The sequence below is a fragment of the Plodia interpunctella genome, chromosome 4 (genome assembly GCF_027563975.2).
Source record: "Plodia interpunctella isolate USDA-ARS_2022_Savannah chromosome 4, ilPloInte3.2, whole genome shotgun sequence".
NCBI classification, from domain to species: domain Eukaryota; kingdom Metazoa; phylum Arthropoda; class Insecta; order Lepidoptera; family Pyralidae; genus Plodia; species Plodia interpunctella.
The window spans coordinates 1,464,106-1,481,502 of NC_071297.1; the positions used below are offsets into that span (position 1 = coordinate 1,464,106).

Genomic DNA, 17,397 nt, shown 5'->3' on the forward strand with positions numbered 1-17,397 from the left:
ATAAGTTTTATACAAAACTGACATTTTTGACACAAGCTTTTATTATTGTCAGAGAGGATCTTATTGCATTCAATATGTTGAAATAGAATCATGTCCGTGCAGTGAACTGTTGAGGAGTTCCCACGTCTGAAGCCATTCTTGGGTTGTCAGGTCATGCTTATCATAATAAACATATAGGGACATAGTGATATAACTAATTAGTTGATCGCCGCGAACTTAGACCCCGCGAACACAATATTTTTTTACATAATTGTGAATATTTCAAAAACGACTTAACCGATTTTTATATTCCACTAACTTAATAATTCTATGGACAGATCCTACATACTTTTCAAATTTCATCAAAATCAGACTGACGATTTGAAAGTTATCGCGTTACAAAGATACATACAAAAAATGTATTTTGCTCCAAATTGATTTGTAGACCTCGCTCGCTTAGCTCGCCCGTTCAACTAGTTATATATATATATATATTGTATATTGCAAGTTAAAAAAGCTTGTATTAAAAAATATACCAAGTTTCTATCGAAATCTCTAAAGCAATAACCACGACTTTTTGTGTCTCATCAAGGTATGAATGCGTTTTTCTGCGCACGTTAGTAAACGTCAAAGTTGACAGTGCAACCCATCCTTAAGAGAAATTCTGAGAACTAGAAATTAATAGAAATTGACTAAGTTGTGTCTGAGAAAAAAATAAGTGCACTTTTATCACTCACAATGTGACAACACATAAACCAAAATTACTATTATTGATAATTTATAACATTATTGATAATAATAATATGACAAAATGTAAACTAACAACTGAGTAATTTTGCAATTGCAAAACAATTTCTTGCAACCTTTGAATAACTTCAGTAACATTTTCCATCTATAATGAAATCAACAGACGTATGTAATTCCGTAATAAAGCTAAAGCTTTAATATCCTGTAATCGATTATCGTAATCGATGTCCGGAGGATCGCCAGCCGTCCGAGTAATTACCGAGCGACGATCCTGGTAATTACCTACGTATGAACAAATTTCTCAATTGAACGATTGCATACAATGTGTGAAATGAATTGAAAAGACGTGTGGTCCCGCCTTAGAATAGGACCACTCCATATCCCGTGGATATCCTAAGAGGCGACGAGGAACACGAAGCGTTAATTGCTGATAAGTAACAATAGCACTCCCAAAAGGAGTTAAGTCGTTAATTATTCCCTCTGCCTACCATGTAAAAGATAAATACGTGATACAGAATTTTTAAAAGTCAATATTTACTTAAATAAATGAATATTAATTTTCAAATATATTCTACCCATTGTTTTTCCGCCCGAATTATCCAACACAGTCAAGATCTTTCTCTCTTTTAACAAGCCCTTTTACCGTTCGGGTTCTTTCTCAGCCGTTTATTGTCGGAGCACTCTGGCCTCCGACACTTAACGTTTCATATTTTGATTGTCCGCTTCAAACAGTCTTAAAAATGCTCATTATAAGATATTCGATATTCTTATAACGGGCATTATAACCTGGTTTCTAATGCTTATGCTACGGCCAATTGGAGTTCCATTGTTCCGGCGGTCAATACACGTGAACAATAGTCTGTAATTAATATTATATAACGTTTGATACACTGCTTGATCATTGAGCAAGTTGTGGGGATATATATAATTATCAAATTCACAGCATTTCCTCAGAAATGTAAAACTTCAACGATAAACAAAACTTGTTGACTGAACTGAAACTGAACAGTTAATTCTCGAGTTGACGCATTGGTCAGCTCCTTCCTCTTTTCTTAGTTGTTCCTCTTCTTCTCCATACCTCTGTCATTCATCATCTTTTTTGTAACATGCGTCTCTTCCCTTCTCATTACATACCTAAACCATGATAGTCTCTGTCCTCTTTCTTAACTTATCTTCTACCGAAGCAACTTTCAACTTTCCAATGCGAATCTAGTAACATAATTATAACAGAAACGCACAAAATCATTTTTCGGTTAAATTATAACTAAATTATGATTTTATACTACTAAAGCTTACTGTGCAGTCGTTTAGAAGCAAAATGAAAAAAGCGCGAATAGATAAAACTTAAAAAAATATCAAAGTGTAAAATTTGCTGATCCAATATCTATGTAACTCAAAACCTTTCTGCAGTTTTACATCGTATAATACCAATATTGTTATTATTTTTAAAAATCGTTTTTGTCATCATGCGCTTTTCACAAGCGCTTCTTAAATATGTATGAGTATATGCAGATTAGCTGTTGTCTGTGACAATGATATAGCCTGTGTCACTCTACAGCTCTCTATCTCTACACTAAAATTCACCTCAATCCAATACTCTTGTTTTGGTGTGGAAAAGGGGTAAACAAACACACTACTCACAATAATTATCACTATAGATTTCAACGCTCCGATTTTCACTCATTTTGCGATCTTCCATTCTGCGCATTTGACCTTATGCTCCTGATACGATTCTGTAGTAAATGGGTGTGCTGTGATCATTGACACACGAGTAATTTATCACTGCGGTTTGTCAGCTAACCGAGACGTGGATAGATGTCTTTGTTAAGGCTAATAATACACTGTTTATTAGGGATTGAAGCGATCATGTTGTTAAATTGGTTAATAACTTTGTTTGCCGTGTTCGTGGCGTGTGATTCCGCCCTAGAATAGGACCACTCCCATATCCTTCAATGGTTGTTGATGATTAAGTAAAGGGACACATAATTTAGGCAGCTATGATAGGAAACAATAGCATTCCCAAAGATAACGTCAGGCAGGCAGCTGATTGGTCACAGATGAATCTTAAAACAATGATTATTTTTTTGCTGACCATGCGGAGTTGAGTCTTTGTTTACAGTTTCATTTTTGCAGACGACGACGAACAGTTTTTTGCAGACGACGACAAACAGTTGACTGAAATGTGAATGAACTGTTTAAGATGCGAATATTTATATCTTGGAAATAAAATGTCAACGCTCTAGGTATTTCTCGTCCTAATTGAAACTTCTGTGATTTTAAGAAATGATGATATTGCAACTTATTTATTTAACTTTATTACAAAAATCATTGCAGATGGTGGAATTAAAGGCTATGGCTTTTTCTACCCGTCAACCAAAATAGTGACGTGAAGAAAGTTGTGGGAAGTCGCGGCAATGTGATTTCAATTTCATTATTATTCTTTTTATTTCAGGTAACTATTGAGAATATTGAGAATATAAAACTATTGAGAATATGGTATGAAAATTCATGTTTTCATTTATTTTTTGGGTAATAAACAAAATATGTGTAAAGACTTTTAAAGAAACTAAAAAAGAAAACTATTATATATCATATATTAAAATCTGACATTTAAAATTGTTCGATTTATATAAGTTGATCTATTCAGTTTTTTTTTTTTGCTATTTTCAACTTAAAATTACTTATTGTTGATTCTTTTTTTTTATGGAACTACAGTAGGGTTTGCGCCTTAATTTTTGGGTACAAACAAAGAACAAGAAAATAACAAATGAAATACCATTTCTGGTAATGACTGATTATAAAAGTATTGAAACTTGTACCCAAAACTATAACGTAACAGTCACGCTTAGCCGCTCCACCGTTCACGACAATAAATAAGGCTGAACAAAGAAATCTAGAAGCTAGCCTTTTACCCGACGTCCTAACTTATAGATGCGACAAAGCAGCGCGACGAGTTCCTGGCTGTTTTTGATTTAGCGAAACAGTCTATAATTAGTCAACAACTGTAATTGTTTCCGCTTCGTATGACGCTTCGAAAATTAAAATTGTCCATGACTAATTTTTCCTTTAAATGTTTTAGTGCAGTATTTCTTCATTATGAGATTTTATTCAAGTCGCCTGTTTATGTTTGTGTTGTTTGTAAGTAACATGTTGACATGCCAGTCAATATCACTTTGAGATCAAAATTATCTGCTATGTGTAACACAGGTACCAGGTATATGTACTTATATGTGTTGTTAAGTGTTGACGCAGTAATTTTTTTACACACTTATCTTCACACACCGTAGCTTCGCATCGCGTCGTTTAGCACTCCACAGCGCAGCTAGGGCACCGGGTTAGTTGAAAGATATTTGTTGTTCCCGTTGCTTGCCGTAATAGTTTGGACCCGCTCCAACGTGCAAAAACTTTCGCGCCAATGAAATCGAATTCTGAACTGTAATTGTATTGACCTAAGTAACAGATGTATTATAACCATTTATCATATGTAAATAGTGAAAGTTTTTGTTGTGTTTATAAAAAAAGCATCAAGAAGAACGGTTTACTTATTACGCTTAAGTATTTGGTATTATTTGAAACAATAAAGATGTTAGTACTTGAAAAGTATAAGAAAGTATAGGACGTTCATACTATACTTCGGACGTTTCGCGTCGTGTTACAATAACCCGTAGTCACAGAGCGGCTCGGTCGCAATTTTCTGCACTATTTCAAAATGGCCGTGTAAAATATTTATTCAGGACCCTTGGTGACCACTTCCCATCGTGTGGACACGTTCCTTTACCCGTTTCACTATTACTATTACATAATATAAAACAAAGTCGCTTCCCACTGTTTAAGTAATAAAACAACGGGTTTTGATGTAGGTTTATAATAGACTAGATGTTGCCCGGAGCTTTGCTCCCGTGGGAATTTTGAGATAAAATATACCCTATAGCAATCTTGGATAATGCTTCTATATAATGGTGAAAGAATTTTTGAAATCGGTTCGGTAGTTTCGAAGAGGCGGGTACGCCTCAAACATACAAACTCCCAAATTCACAAACGCTTACCTCTTTATAATAATAGTATAGATGATTTCTAAGAAAGGTTAAGGTGTATAATTTATTACGGTTTTACTCGACCGGAGCCGTGGCGGGTTAGTAGCAGTAGTACAAAAAAACCGGGTGCATAAGTAAATTCATCGAACTTGTTAGCTTAAAATTGAATCCGTGGCTTTTACGCCACACTGACCAAATTAAAGAGCCGCAAGCCGCAAAGCCGCTCATATATATTGGATGATATTAATCTTTGTCACTTAATACCCCATCAACATTGACTTGATGGATCGCGGCCCACCTGAGTTTTTGGATTATAATAAATGAGTTCACGATCGGTTTCTGTTGAATTTGAAGTCGGTTTGAATAAATAGGTGGCCCTTGTGGATTGAGTTAAAGTCGTGGAAATATGTCTCCAGAATGAGGCTTGTGATCGATCGATTTTAAATTATGCAAGCGAATTCTTTTATTTACTACTAATTTACGTTTAATGCAACTTCTAAACGTATTTATTTACGTAAGTAATATCGGAGATTACTGTGACTAATATCTTTATGTTTACAAGTTAATTTACATGTTAATAATATCTAATATTTATGTAAAAATATAAAAACGCCAAACTAAAATATTACATAGGTACATTAGCTAATTAACCGTGTATTGCATCAATAAAAAAGAACCGCGTAAATATATAAGTAGATACGCTGCAACCGATTTTTATTATAAATTTCCAAAATTTCACAAAGTAAATTTCTCACAAGGCCTAACGAACATAGCATTCGGCTGCACATCAGAATAATTGAGACGAGATGATAATTAAATAACCTTCACGCGAAGGATTGGGCCAATCAATTTGCGGAGCGAGTTGAAATTTTTGAATTCCAGCGCTCTGAACAACCTTTGTTAGCGGAATTTTGCGTGTACCTATTGTTCTTTATAAACGCTTTGGAAATTCTCTTTTTAACCCCCGACGCAAAGAGGGGAGTGTTATAAGTTTAACGTGTCTGTCTGTGTTTCTGTGCATCTGTCTGTGGCATCGTAGCTCTCAAACGGATGAACAGATTTTCGTTTAGTTTTTTTTGGTGTAGTAATAGATAATTTTATCCCGTGTGTTTTAGCCATGTTTCATGAAAATCGGTTCAGCCGTTCAAAGGTTGTAGCGAAATGAATATTGAAAGTCGGGGGCTTTTTAATTTGTCTAACAAATAAATATTACTTAAAATACTTATTTTGCAACTAACAAAATGATAAATAACCCAATCCAAATATAGTCCATACATATAAAAGTTGCCTTCGAGTTCCAAAAGTCTTGGCTCTGTCTACCTTGCAAGGAATAAAGACGTGATACTATATGCGTTCGTATTATATAATAAAATAAAAATTACTCTTATACCTTAGATAAATATTTGGTTAAAAATGTGAATACTGTACTTTGTGTACACGAAATACACTACTTTTTTTCAACACGATCAAATGACTATTTTGCAAATCAGTTTGTCAGTTATGTCATTTTATTTTAAACTAGCGGCCCGTCCCTGGTTCGCTCGGGTAAATACATAATAAATTGTACGCCTAAACCTTCCTCAGGAATCACACTGTCTATTGGTGAAAACAGCATGAAAATCCGTGCAGTAGTTTTTGAGTTTATCGCGAACAGACAGACAGACAGACGCGGCAGAGGTCTTTGTTTACGAGTATGTAAAGATACTCTTAATTAAAACGAAATATAAGATTTATAATATGTAAAGAGACTCTAAGAAAATAAAAATAAGATTTCGTTTGGTAAAAAAATGGCGTTAAAATAATATTTGTATGTTTTGTTTGACATAAATGTTCTGGCCGCCACCACATTCAGGGAACGTAGGGCTTGCAGAAATGACCCTTAAAATAACGGTTTATCAAAACGCGCAATGGAAATACCACGGCCAGTACAGTTAGGGATAAAAGTTTCGATTGTTTCTTAGTGATATTAATTTTAAATATACACATTCACGTTTCCAAGTATGTAATGTGATATTTTTAAGGACAGGAGCACAATACATATATATTATTAACGTTAGAGGTCACCCAACTCATAATTCTGTTTTAAATTGAATAAATTTGAAACTAACCAAACCAACCATCAAAAAATAAACACGCAAATCATTTTATGAAACCTACTGAGATCTAAAGAATTCACCGGCTTGAGGTAACAATATAAATATTAAAATAATTTCGAAACATCCGAGTTTTATGAAACAAATCCTACTAAACATGAATTACAGCACTTCGACAGAGCACAATAAAATGGCACTTTAGCATTTCCCAACACATTTCTCTAACAAATGTTTACGCGACTGTACCGCCGAGTTTAGCGTAGCTCACAATATAACAACGTTCTTTAGGAAAATATTTTATTTAGTGGGTCGCCAGCTTTCTAAGCGGCCAGGATTGTAATAAAAATATTATATACCTAAGTGCTTTGCGGTCCTGCCCTGTGTGGACTGAGGTCTGAGTCACAAACAGATGGAGATTTTTAATTTTTATTTTATTTTTATTTATTAGGAATACCAACAGCCATACATACAAAATAGGTATTAAATTTTGAAACATTCGGCCATTTAAAGGTCACAACATATAAAAACAAAGTAAAAATAAAACATCATTACCTCTAAGAAAAACAGAATATGAACAAAAATCCCAATATACAGATTTTTGTTCATATTCTGTTATATAAATCTACGTTCCCTTTTTTATCACTATTTCTGTTGATCAACAACCACATCGACCGGAAAGAAGAAGTTAAGTGAGAAGACGTCTCAGTCTAGGGCTACAAAGCAGCTTGAAGACGTGGATAACACTTGTGAATGTGTACACTTGTAAGCTCCCTGCAGTACATGTATTCCCTGCAGTACAGATTGTGTAAAAATATTCTTAACATATGTGGCAGCAAATAAACCAATTTTCATTTTTTTTCCCAGCAAGAAAAAATACATAAAGTAATTATATTTGTGCTATTAAATTAAATATTTTTAACAGTAAATTGAAGCAATCTGCTACAAGTTTAAAGACCTTCCATAACTACGCTACTAGCACAATGCTTACAATAGAAAATTGACTTGATTTTGACCCTATATTGGTATTCCTTGGTATTCTAGATCTTGTTCAGTAAAAAATATACATAGTCAAGGCTTTTACTGCTAAACAGTCTAGTTAATGGCAAATAGGTATTTTTATGCTAAAAAACAATGATATTTTATACGGTTTCCTGCTACCGCTTGTGACTTGAACCTAGAATGAGATACCAATGCGAATACGCCTTATCCCCGTGTACCATAAATGCTGGCCAGCCTTCCCTTTACGACTAATATACCTACTCATGTCTATATTGATGCTGTCATAGCTCCGTGTATCTTTGGACTTGTTGCTGAGCCTCAGATTATAAAAATATATGAAGTCTTCTGCTGCGTTTGTCTTTTCGCGATAAACACAAAAAGTAATGCGAGGATTTTCATGCAGTTCTCACTAATAGATAGCGTGATTTCTGTAGAAGGTGTATAATTTATTATATTTTTATCCGAGCGAAAGACGCTAGTATAAAATATATCATTGAAATCGTTGCTTCTATTTTGTAAAATTAAAATACATATAGGTAATTGCCAAACGTCAAGAAACCAAGATCAAAAAAAGATTCCTCCTCCTGCTCACGTCGTTTTCCTCAATGCTGAGGGTCGTGAATACCCCGAAGAAGTAAATTTTCCTTCACGACGCCTCTCCGTATGTTCCGGTCCTTTACGACGTGAAGAGCTGCATGCATCTTGATATTCACAACAGCACTCATTTGGTCAGACCATTTAATAGGATTAGAGTTAAGAAAACCAGTTTATAGTTAACATAACAGGGACACTATAACACTTAAATGGGGACATTTAAGTGGGAAAATTTCAAGAAGAAGTCAATACGTCAATACAATCACAGTTTTAACCAACAGTTGAATATACCAAAGCCTATAAAGTTAAAATCAGAAAGCGGTCAGTGGATCGAACGTATTTTTAGATATTTCTTTTGTGTATTTTCATCCCGTCCTTTCAGCGGTTTACTGGAAATTGATTCGTATCGACGGTCAGTGTTGCCACAAATAGAAAAACGTTCGACAAAATTACCTGTATTCAAATCAAACCATATGGGAGAAATGCAGATTCATACGTCTAAATAACAAGGAGACTCCGCATGGAAACATTCCATCTATTTCCCTAATGAAACAATAACTGGACAAAAACTTGAGAGCTGTTAAAACAACGGATTATTATTCGTTCGGGAAGAATTTTGACATTAATAATCTGTTTCAGTCTTAAAATAAATCCATAAATGTTTAGCATATTTTCGACGACAAAACCCTTTTTTTTCCGAAAAAATCGTGACGTGTTCGATATACCTATACCTACATATATACCTATATATTACCTATATACCTATCTCAATGAACCTCGCCGCAGCTCGAAGACTTGCGGTCAAAATATTCAGAGAACAGAAACATTATTAAGACTTCTCACATCAGAAATTTGCTTTCCAAAAATTCAGATTTATTCATATCGATAAATCTAACTATGACCTCAATGTATGTACAATCTACTGCACATAAACCTGTCCAAATTCATTGGGAAATAGCAACTATTGCTGCCACATAACAGGGTATCTCTGTGTGCTGTACTGTACACACTTACCTGCTAAAATTGTATTGCAAAAAAGTTAATCTTTCAGAGATGTATGAGATACGAATTTCCCCGCGACATAATCAATCTATCTGTTTATTTTGCAGAATGTAACACAATATAATAATCTTACATATACTTAAATATAATGATGATTAAATAAACCACATAAACATGAATATATAATGTACCTACATAATAAGAGGATAGCGTTACATCCTTCTTATTTTACATTAAAGGCTCGTGGGATCTTTAGGACAATAAAATACACATAATGCTATCTCGACCCTTATAAATATAAATAACTGTAAGCCATTTTAATCCTTATGACGACTGGGGAAACAATCGGCTTTTACTACCCCGAAATTGATATTTAGTTGGGTAAGTTTTGGCGTTATTGTTTTGCAATGAACAGGTCGAACAAAGGGTTTAATTTGTCTAGGTAATTGTTTATGCTTTAGATATTATCGCGTTTGATCGTATAATAGATGATTTATTTTAATTAAATCTTAAATATAGGCATCAGAAATCACTTACTCAATTTAATTTAACTTTTTCAATTGACTATTTTTATTTTATATATTAGGACAAATCACACAGATTGAGCTAGCCCCAAAGTAAGTTCGAGACTTGTGTTATGGGATACTAACTCAACGATACATATTTTATAACAGATATATAGATAAACATCCAAGACCCGGGCCAATCAGAAAAAGATCATTTTCCATCATGACCCGACCGGGGATCGGACCCGGGACCTCTCGGTTTAGAGGCAAGCACTTTACCACAGCGCCATGGAGGTCGTCGTTTGTGTATACTTAACTATAAAATATAAAAATATCAATATAATAATTGTTCACATGATTAGATTAATATATTTTTCATTTTCCAAGAACATTATGCTTGCGATGAAAACGATTCATCAAAATGTTTTCTCTTAAAAGGTCTAAAACATCACAATTTTCTTTGAAAATATTGAGCTCGTACAGTGGGGCCGATAGAAACAAGGTGTCTGTGTATCTCTGTATGTCTGTCTGTGGCATCGTAGCAGCTAAACGGCTGCACCGAGTTTGGGTCTAGTTTATTTTTTATTTGAAAGAGAATTTAATCGAGATTGTTCTTAGCAATGTTTGGAAAATTTGCGTTCAACCGTTTCATGACCGTCATTTGTTTTCTAGCAGATGTCACGATGCCAGTAACCTTGTTTATTTTAACTACTTTCGCGTTGGATAATTATATATTAAAGGACAGGTATTAAACGCGCACATATCTTTTTTATTTCCCAGACGTTTCGGAGCTTGTTACAAAGGTTTTAATTTTTATTCATAATATATTTATTCTCTCAATGTTACCAAAAGTTGCAATCAAAATACTTTGTATAGCTATCAGCGTCTTGCTTCATATTTTTATCGCATGTCGAAGCTTCCAAAATAGTAGTAAAGGCAAGAATTGGATATTTCAAACGCCGTATAAATCACAATAAAGCCGTAGAGCTGACGTCTTTCCGATATTTTATTTAGTAGTCGATGCGCTTCAGTGCTCTGTTTCTGTGAAAATCTTAGTGTAAAAGTAACTAATATTATCTCTTCTTTTTTTCTTTTTGGGTGTGTTGTTGCCAACATTTGTGCCAGATTATATTCAAGTCGCCCAAAAAAGCATCTGACATGACATTTACGACACTATCGTCATAATATAATGGCAAGAACTCGCATACACACTAGTGAACATAATGCGTTGCGTTAAATGTGTCAAAGAATCATTATCAAGAAGAAACATGAGAAATAACAGCAGTTTAGAGTATAATGTAGCCCTATCGGTAGTCAAATTTTAATCCAAAACGGTCATAAGTACAGATCAACAAAAATAAAACAACAGTCATAAGGCAAACATATACCTATAAAAAGACATTTGAATTTATTACGATAAAATTGTAGTCATCAAAACGAACCGTATGTATTTGTGTCATAATATTCAACACAAAAATATGTAGGGCCGCAGCCCTACACGTACATACTTCGCATTTTATGGAAAAGAATAAAGCAAGTTTTATGAAATCTGTAACCTGGCGACGTGTCCGGGCACTTTAAATAGGGTTAGGGTTACGGAGACTAGAGTATTAGGGGTCGAGGTAGGGGTAATATTCCCCAAGTCCTTAGTTGGGGAATTCTTTTTCTCGTATACGTATATGATGAAACCGTAGTTATCTACAAGGAGATTGGATTTAGGGGGATGTTGCTTTGATAGCGGGTTAAGGGATTCCGCGGGATATCTCTCCTTCCATAGATCCACTACTACACTGCATGGATTAACTCATGCAATATCATTCAGTGTTATCAATTAACACACCCGAAAAGAAAGAAAGCAATGAAACCTGTTTTATATTAAAGTGATCAAGCTCATAAATTAATCACATCATAGCTAATTAGCCCGTCTCGCTCGACATGACATTAATAACAGACAACAGACAACAGTTTGTCATCGAGCCTCGTATTAGAGCCGAGAGTTGCCAATAAATTTGTAATTTGATTGGCTGGACGCAATGAAACTCTCCATGTCCTCTCACGGATGTCGAATGAGGCGATTAAGGGACACATAAGCTTGGTAGCTATAGCAATAATAGTATAAATACTAATTCTACAGGAGACAAAGTTTGTGTATCTACGAGTATAACAATGCACATCGTAGACTAATTTTAGAGAAGTTCTATAAATATAGATACGTTTTGATATAGCTACGAATCGAAACCAATAGCTGAATAAATATAGATTATGCTTATGGTAAAGGAGAATTTTTACATTTGGCATAATCTCTCGTGTTTACAAAATGTTTTGAAACATCCAATATGGTGGTTAGTAAACATAAGCTAAAAGGCAATTAGTAAAGATTGCCCGAGAATATTGTTTCAATAAATTGTAATGGCACCTTTGACAATTTAATAATAGTACAAAGTGATTAAACGCAGAAATTACTGTGGGTCTTTATTATAGGGTCAGTAATTAAGCAGTTACCTCCCAAGGGAGCCAAGTTGCTAACACACATAATCTCTGGGGCCATTGCGGCTTAGTAACACAGTTTTATGTTTTGAATGGGGTTGAGCGTGTTAATAGTTAACGTTAGAAGTTTTTCACAAATTTTATTATTTTTAATTCATTTTGGGTCAAACTGTACAGTCAAGTGTAAAGTTAAAGTTACCCGGAATGGCAACAGCGACGAACTAACATTTTTGCATAGCTTGAACTTTTATTAATACTTCGGTAATGATTCGTTTTAATAGGGTTGACATACATATATGTAAAAATAAAAACTCTGCCAAGGCTATATGTCCCTTGCTCGCCTCATACGACATCCACGGATAGATATGAAGCGATCCAATTATAGAGCCCACACGTTAAAAATAATTATGATCAATTTCAAAAACACATCATAACAAAATGACGTCAACAGACTGTGTCACTTGAATTTATTACTCTGTAGCAAGATAGAGCTGCAAACCTCTAGAGTTGTTACGAAGATAAAGCAATATTAATGTATGAGACTCCATACGCAGATCTAGACACAAATCTCGTGGAGCGTGCGGTGAGCGCTCACTCGGATGTAATTTCTGCGCTCCTAAATCTAGTGCGGAATTTTGAACATGTGCTTAAAACGTAATGTATAAAATTATATATTTTACAAAAGTGGACCGCTCGGACGAAACCATAACCTTGTATAATAAATGCGAAAGTATATGTCACGCAAAATCTGCAGGACGGATTGTTATGAAATTTTTTTACACGTGTAGAATATAACCTGGAATAACATATAAAATACTTTTTATCCCGAAATTCCCTCTAGGCGCAACTAGTTATTTAGATAACTAAACTACTACAGTTTTTTAAATAAATATAAATATATTAAGACAAATCACACAGATTGAGCTAGCTCCAAAGTAAGTTCGAGACTTGTGTTTTGTTATGGGATACTAACTCAACGATACTATTTTTTATAACAAATACATATGTAGATAAACATCCAAGACCCGGGCCAATCAGAAAAAGATCATTTTCCATCATGACCCGACCGGGGATTGAACCCGGGACCTCTCGGTTCAGAGGCAAGCACTTTACCACTACGCCACCGAGGTCGTAAAATTTTATTTATTACAGTTATTTCTTTTATTGTACATATATACCTATTCGTATTGTACTTAAACGCCAATGTCTCGTGTAGTCTTGCGTACGAATCGTCTTTTAATTGAATTTCTTTTCATCTTTGGTGTATGTGTCATGATGTGAAAACACATACACCACAGATAAAAAAAATAGAATTCTTATCTTTTTATCATATTTTGAAGAAAGCTACAGAAACAGACACACGCGGTGGGCGACTTTGACACATATTAGGAAGTGTTGACTAACTCCGGACATTATACCAGTTTCCAACATGTATTATAAATTGAAAAATGTACATTGTATGAAGCTATGCCGTTGGACATAAACCGCATCGCATTATCCACACGAAGCTGTGCGAAGCTTCCAAATATAATTTCCGTGACGCCCGAAGCTCCGCAACAATTTTCAGTGCTTTACATTAATAAAATTCTTGACTGAGATTCTGTTAAAATTTAAATACCTACCTCAGCTAAATATTCAGTTTATTCATTAAATAGTATAATACACATGTAATTGTTTGTTTAGAGTCAATGGCAAGCAACTTATACAATGGTCGGTTGGGTGGAATGGGTGACCTAATAAAAAAAATATTTGGTCGAGTTAATAAATAATATTAATTTATTAAATAATATTAATATATTCGGCTCAAAGTTGTGCTGAATACTTCAACGAGCGCTCGTTTGTAGTGGTTTCATTAAAATTACGACAAGCGCGTTCATTACGCGGGAAAAATGTCGGTCAAGCACAGTTGCGAATGCAGTTCAAGGGTCAGGGGTCATTGTCCTGTTGATTTATTAAGGTACCTAATATATTTTAGTTATACTTTTTTTTTGGAACATGGTTCTAGCGCGATTTTGGAGAAGATGATTGTACTCTGTTGTCGAATATTGCGTTGTATAGAGTTAAAGTTTGTGGATTCGAATCCCAAGAGAAGCATTGGTTGCTAATTGCCATATCTGTAAAATAGAAATTTCTTTAATTTAAGAAAATTGAGTTTTATTGGGCGGATTTGTGGTATTTATGTTAGGGTCGGTTTTTCCAAGTATTCGAATAGACGAAAATTATTTTCTCAGAAAATCCTCATTCTGAATTTATAAATTTTTAATTAACCCAGATACTATGACAGAAAAGGAGATGATAGGTATTTATTTTTTATTTGAGTAAATTTTCCGATTCGTTCACTAGCCATGAATCGTGGTAATTCAGGGTCTTCTTTCATATTAATTTATTTATTTACCAATTTATGTACACGAACAAATTATATAAGAAAAATAAAAGGGGTAATAATAGTACAAAGGTACTGCTTATTTCTAAAAAAATCTCTTCCAGCAGACCCGAGAGAGGAAAGAGAAATGTTCAACTCGTGAACGGGTGCTGCCAGAGGGAACTGGTCATCTCGTTTCTCATATATTTTCATGTAAGTTAATTGTGTTTCACATCGATATATATATTATAAGCAGCACTCGGATCACAATCATAATCTGTTTTGATATACCTTTTGACTATGTACATTATGTACTTTTATATATTATTAGAAAGAAAAAAAAACATTGTAAGAAACAATAATGGTAAGCCGATCTGGCATGATAGAGACCAACACTGTTCAAATGAGTTTCTTTCGGCATTTCTTCTCAGCAGTGGTCGTTCCGAAATGCCAGTAGTTAGTAGCTTGTGAGAAATAACTATAAATATAAAGATTGACGAGAAAAAGTGCCTGTGAAGGTCTAATTTCTGAATAAATGATTTGAATTTGAATTTTGAATTTGAGTTCAGATCAGATGTTATGTTCAGATCGGACAACTTACGTCATCCTAAATCATCGAACGATTTGCATATCCCTCATTGACTCATCATGTAATTTGAAAAAAGTGGAAAAAAAAAAGGGAAAAAAGCAGAGTCTCGTGCCTTTTATGCTTCTATCATAACACTTACAAGTTGCCGCTTTTAATTAACAATTTCTGTAATTGCCTGGCGCGGAGCCAGAACGACAAGTTTCTGTGCGTGTGACACAACAATTTGGAAATCAAAATTATTTAAATGTACGGAACCGAGCGTGCCAAGCGTCATTTTGAAATATTGTATTGCATTTCGCAATGGGTGTTGGGAAGATAGCTTCCGTATAATGGGGTTATTATTGTGTTCTGCAGTGAGAAAACTTTACATATGGTAATGTGACGCGTAGGTAGATATTTCGGACTTGAGAGTGGATTGAAGTCAACGTCAAAGTTGACTGATGCAACTCACTCTGTTTTAGGCGTTCGAAACGTAGACGAGAACAAATTACTTACACTATAAATAAATAAATAAATATATTAGGACAAATCACACAGATTGAGCTAACCCCAAAGTAAGTTCGAGACTTGTGTTATGGATACTAACTCAACGATACTATATTTTATAACAAATACATATATAGATAAACATCCAAGACCCGGGCCAATCAGAAAAAGATCATTTTCCATCATGACCCGACCGGGGATCGAACCCGGGACCTCTCGGTTCAGTGGCTAGAACCTTACCACTGCGCCACCGAGGTCGTCTAAATAACTATATTAATTATCAACCACGGGATTTTGTCAAGTCGTTGGTCAACGTCAAAGTTGACTGGTGCAACTCACCCTGTCTTGTGCAAACGCTTTTAAAACCGCGTAATGAGCGTTGATCAGCTATAAATCGTTTGATCAACGTGATCAAGTTGTGCTTGCTCGATATCCATTATGAATTCGCAACAGATTTATAGATTTTTTCCTAATTATAGAACTGTCTGACTGAAAACACTATTTTTAAATTAGACGTGTTGAAATATCATATACTTATTTAGCTGCATTTCATAGTCTATAAAATATTCAGACACCTGCTTACAAATCTGACAGTAGTCAGAAAGAAAAACACAAGTAAAATAAATATTATTAGTTATTTTCGAGTACATTTTCTAACGTCAAACTTGACTCGAATAAATATGATGAAAAATGATATTCTTTTCGTAAAAAATAGACCGATATTCAAGTTAACTTGCTGAATAAAGCTGAACATTTGTCAAATAAAACATACTATTTATTTTCCCAAGTCGATGTTACATCAAGGTCGAATTGTGATAATTTTGGTGAACTCTCGTTGGTTCCTTTAGTTTTGCTTTGAAATAAAATTGATTACGGGGTTCAGTTTATTTCATATTTATAAATGAATATTACAAAAATGTAATTTTAATGGTTTCAAATATATTCTCGTTTGTAAAAGAAAAAGTTATAAGTATAAGAGAAATTATAAGTACTAAATAAACAAATGAAATAAACTTAAAGTTATTTTGGAGCGTGTGTTTGATTTTTTTATTAATAACGTAAAGTTATCAAGTTTAGGTTAAAAAAAAATTATAATATCAAATATATATGTATAATACGATATTAAAAAAATATTTAAATATCGCTTGAAACAAAAAAGAAAAAAAAGACTATTTGGCCATAGCGTGTGCATGTAGAACCACAAGTTGACAGTGTCTGCCTTCTTTTGTTTTTATTTATTTTAATAATAAATGGAAATAACTCCCAAGTGGTTCCAAAGGGAATACAACAACATTTTCATACTCAGCTATCCATTCTCATTGAAGCAAGCCGCGCGATGTCGCATCGACGTCGCTCGATTCAGCCGATTCTTTTCACGCACTAAATTAATGGTACGGATCACGCAAGTGCCGGTTGTTGGGGTGTGGTGCAAGGGAGGAACTTTCACTGAGGGGCTAGTGTGGGTTTCCATTTCACTTCTCACCATCGAATCGATTCGAAGTGAGACTCAGCGAACCAA

The 17,397-nt window shown here is 34.4% G+C and overlaps 1 protein-coding gene across 1 annotated transcript in view; it reads left to right on the forward strand.

Moving 5' to 3' along the window:
- Positions 1-17,397, forward strand: part of LOC128669462 (protein O-mannosyl-transferase TMTC1-like) — a 122,981-nt gene that overhangs the window by 46,012 nt on the left and 59,572 nt on the right. The window lies entirely within an intron of this gene.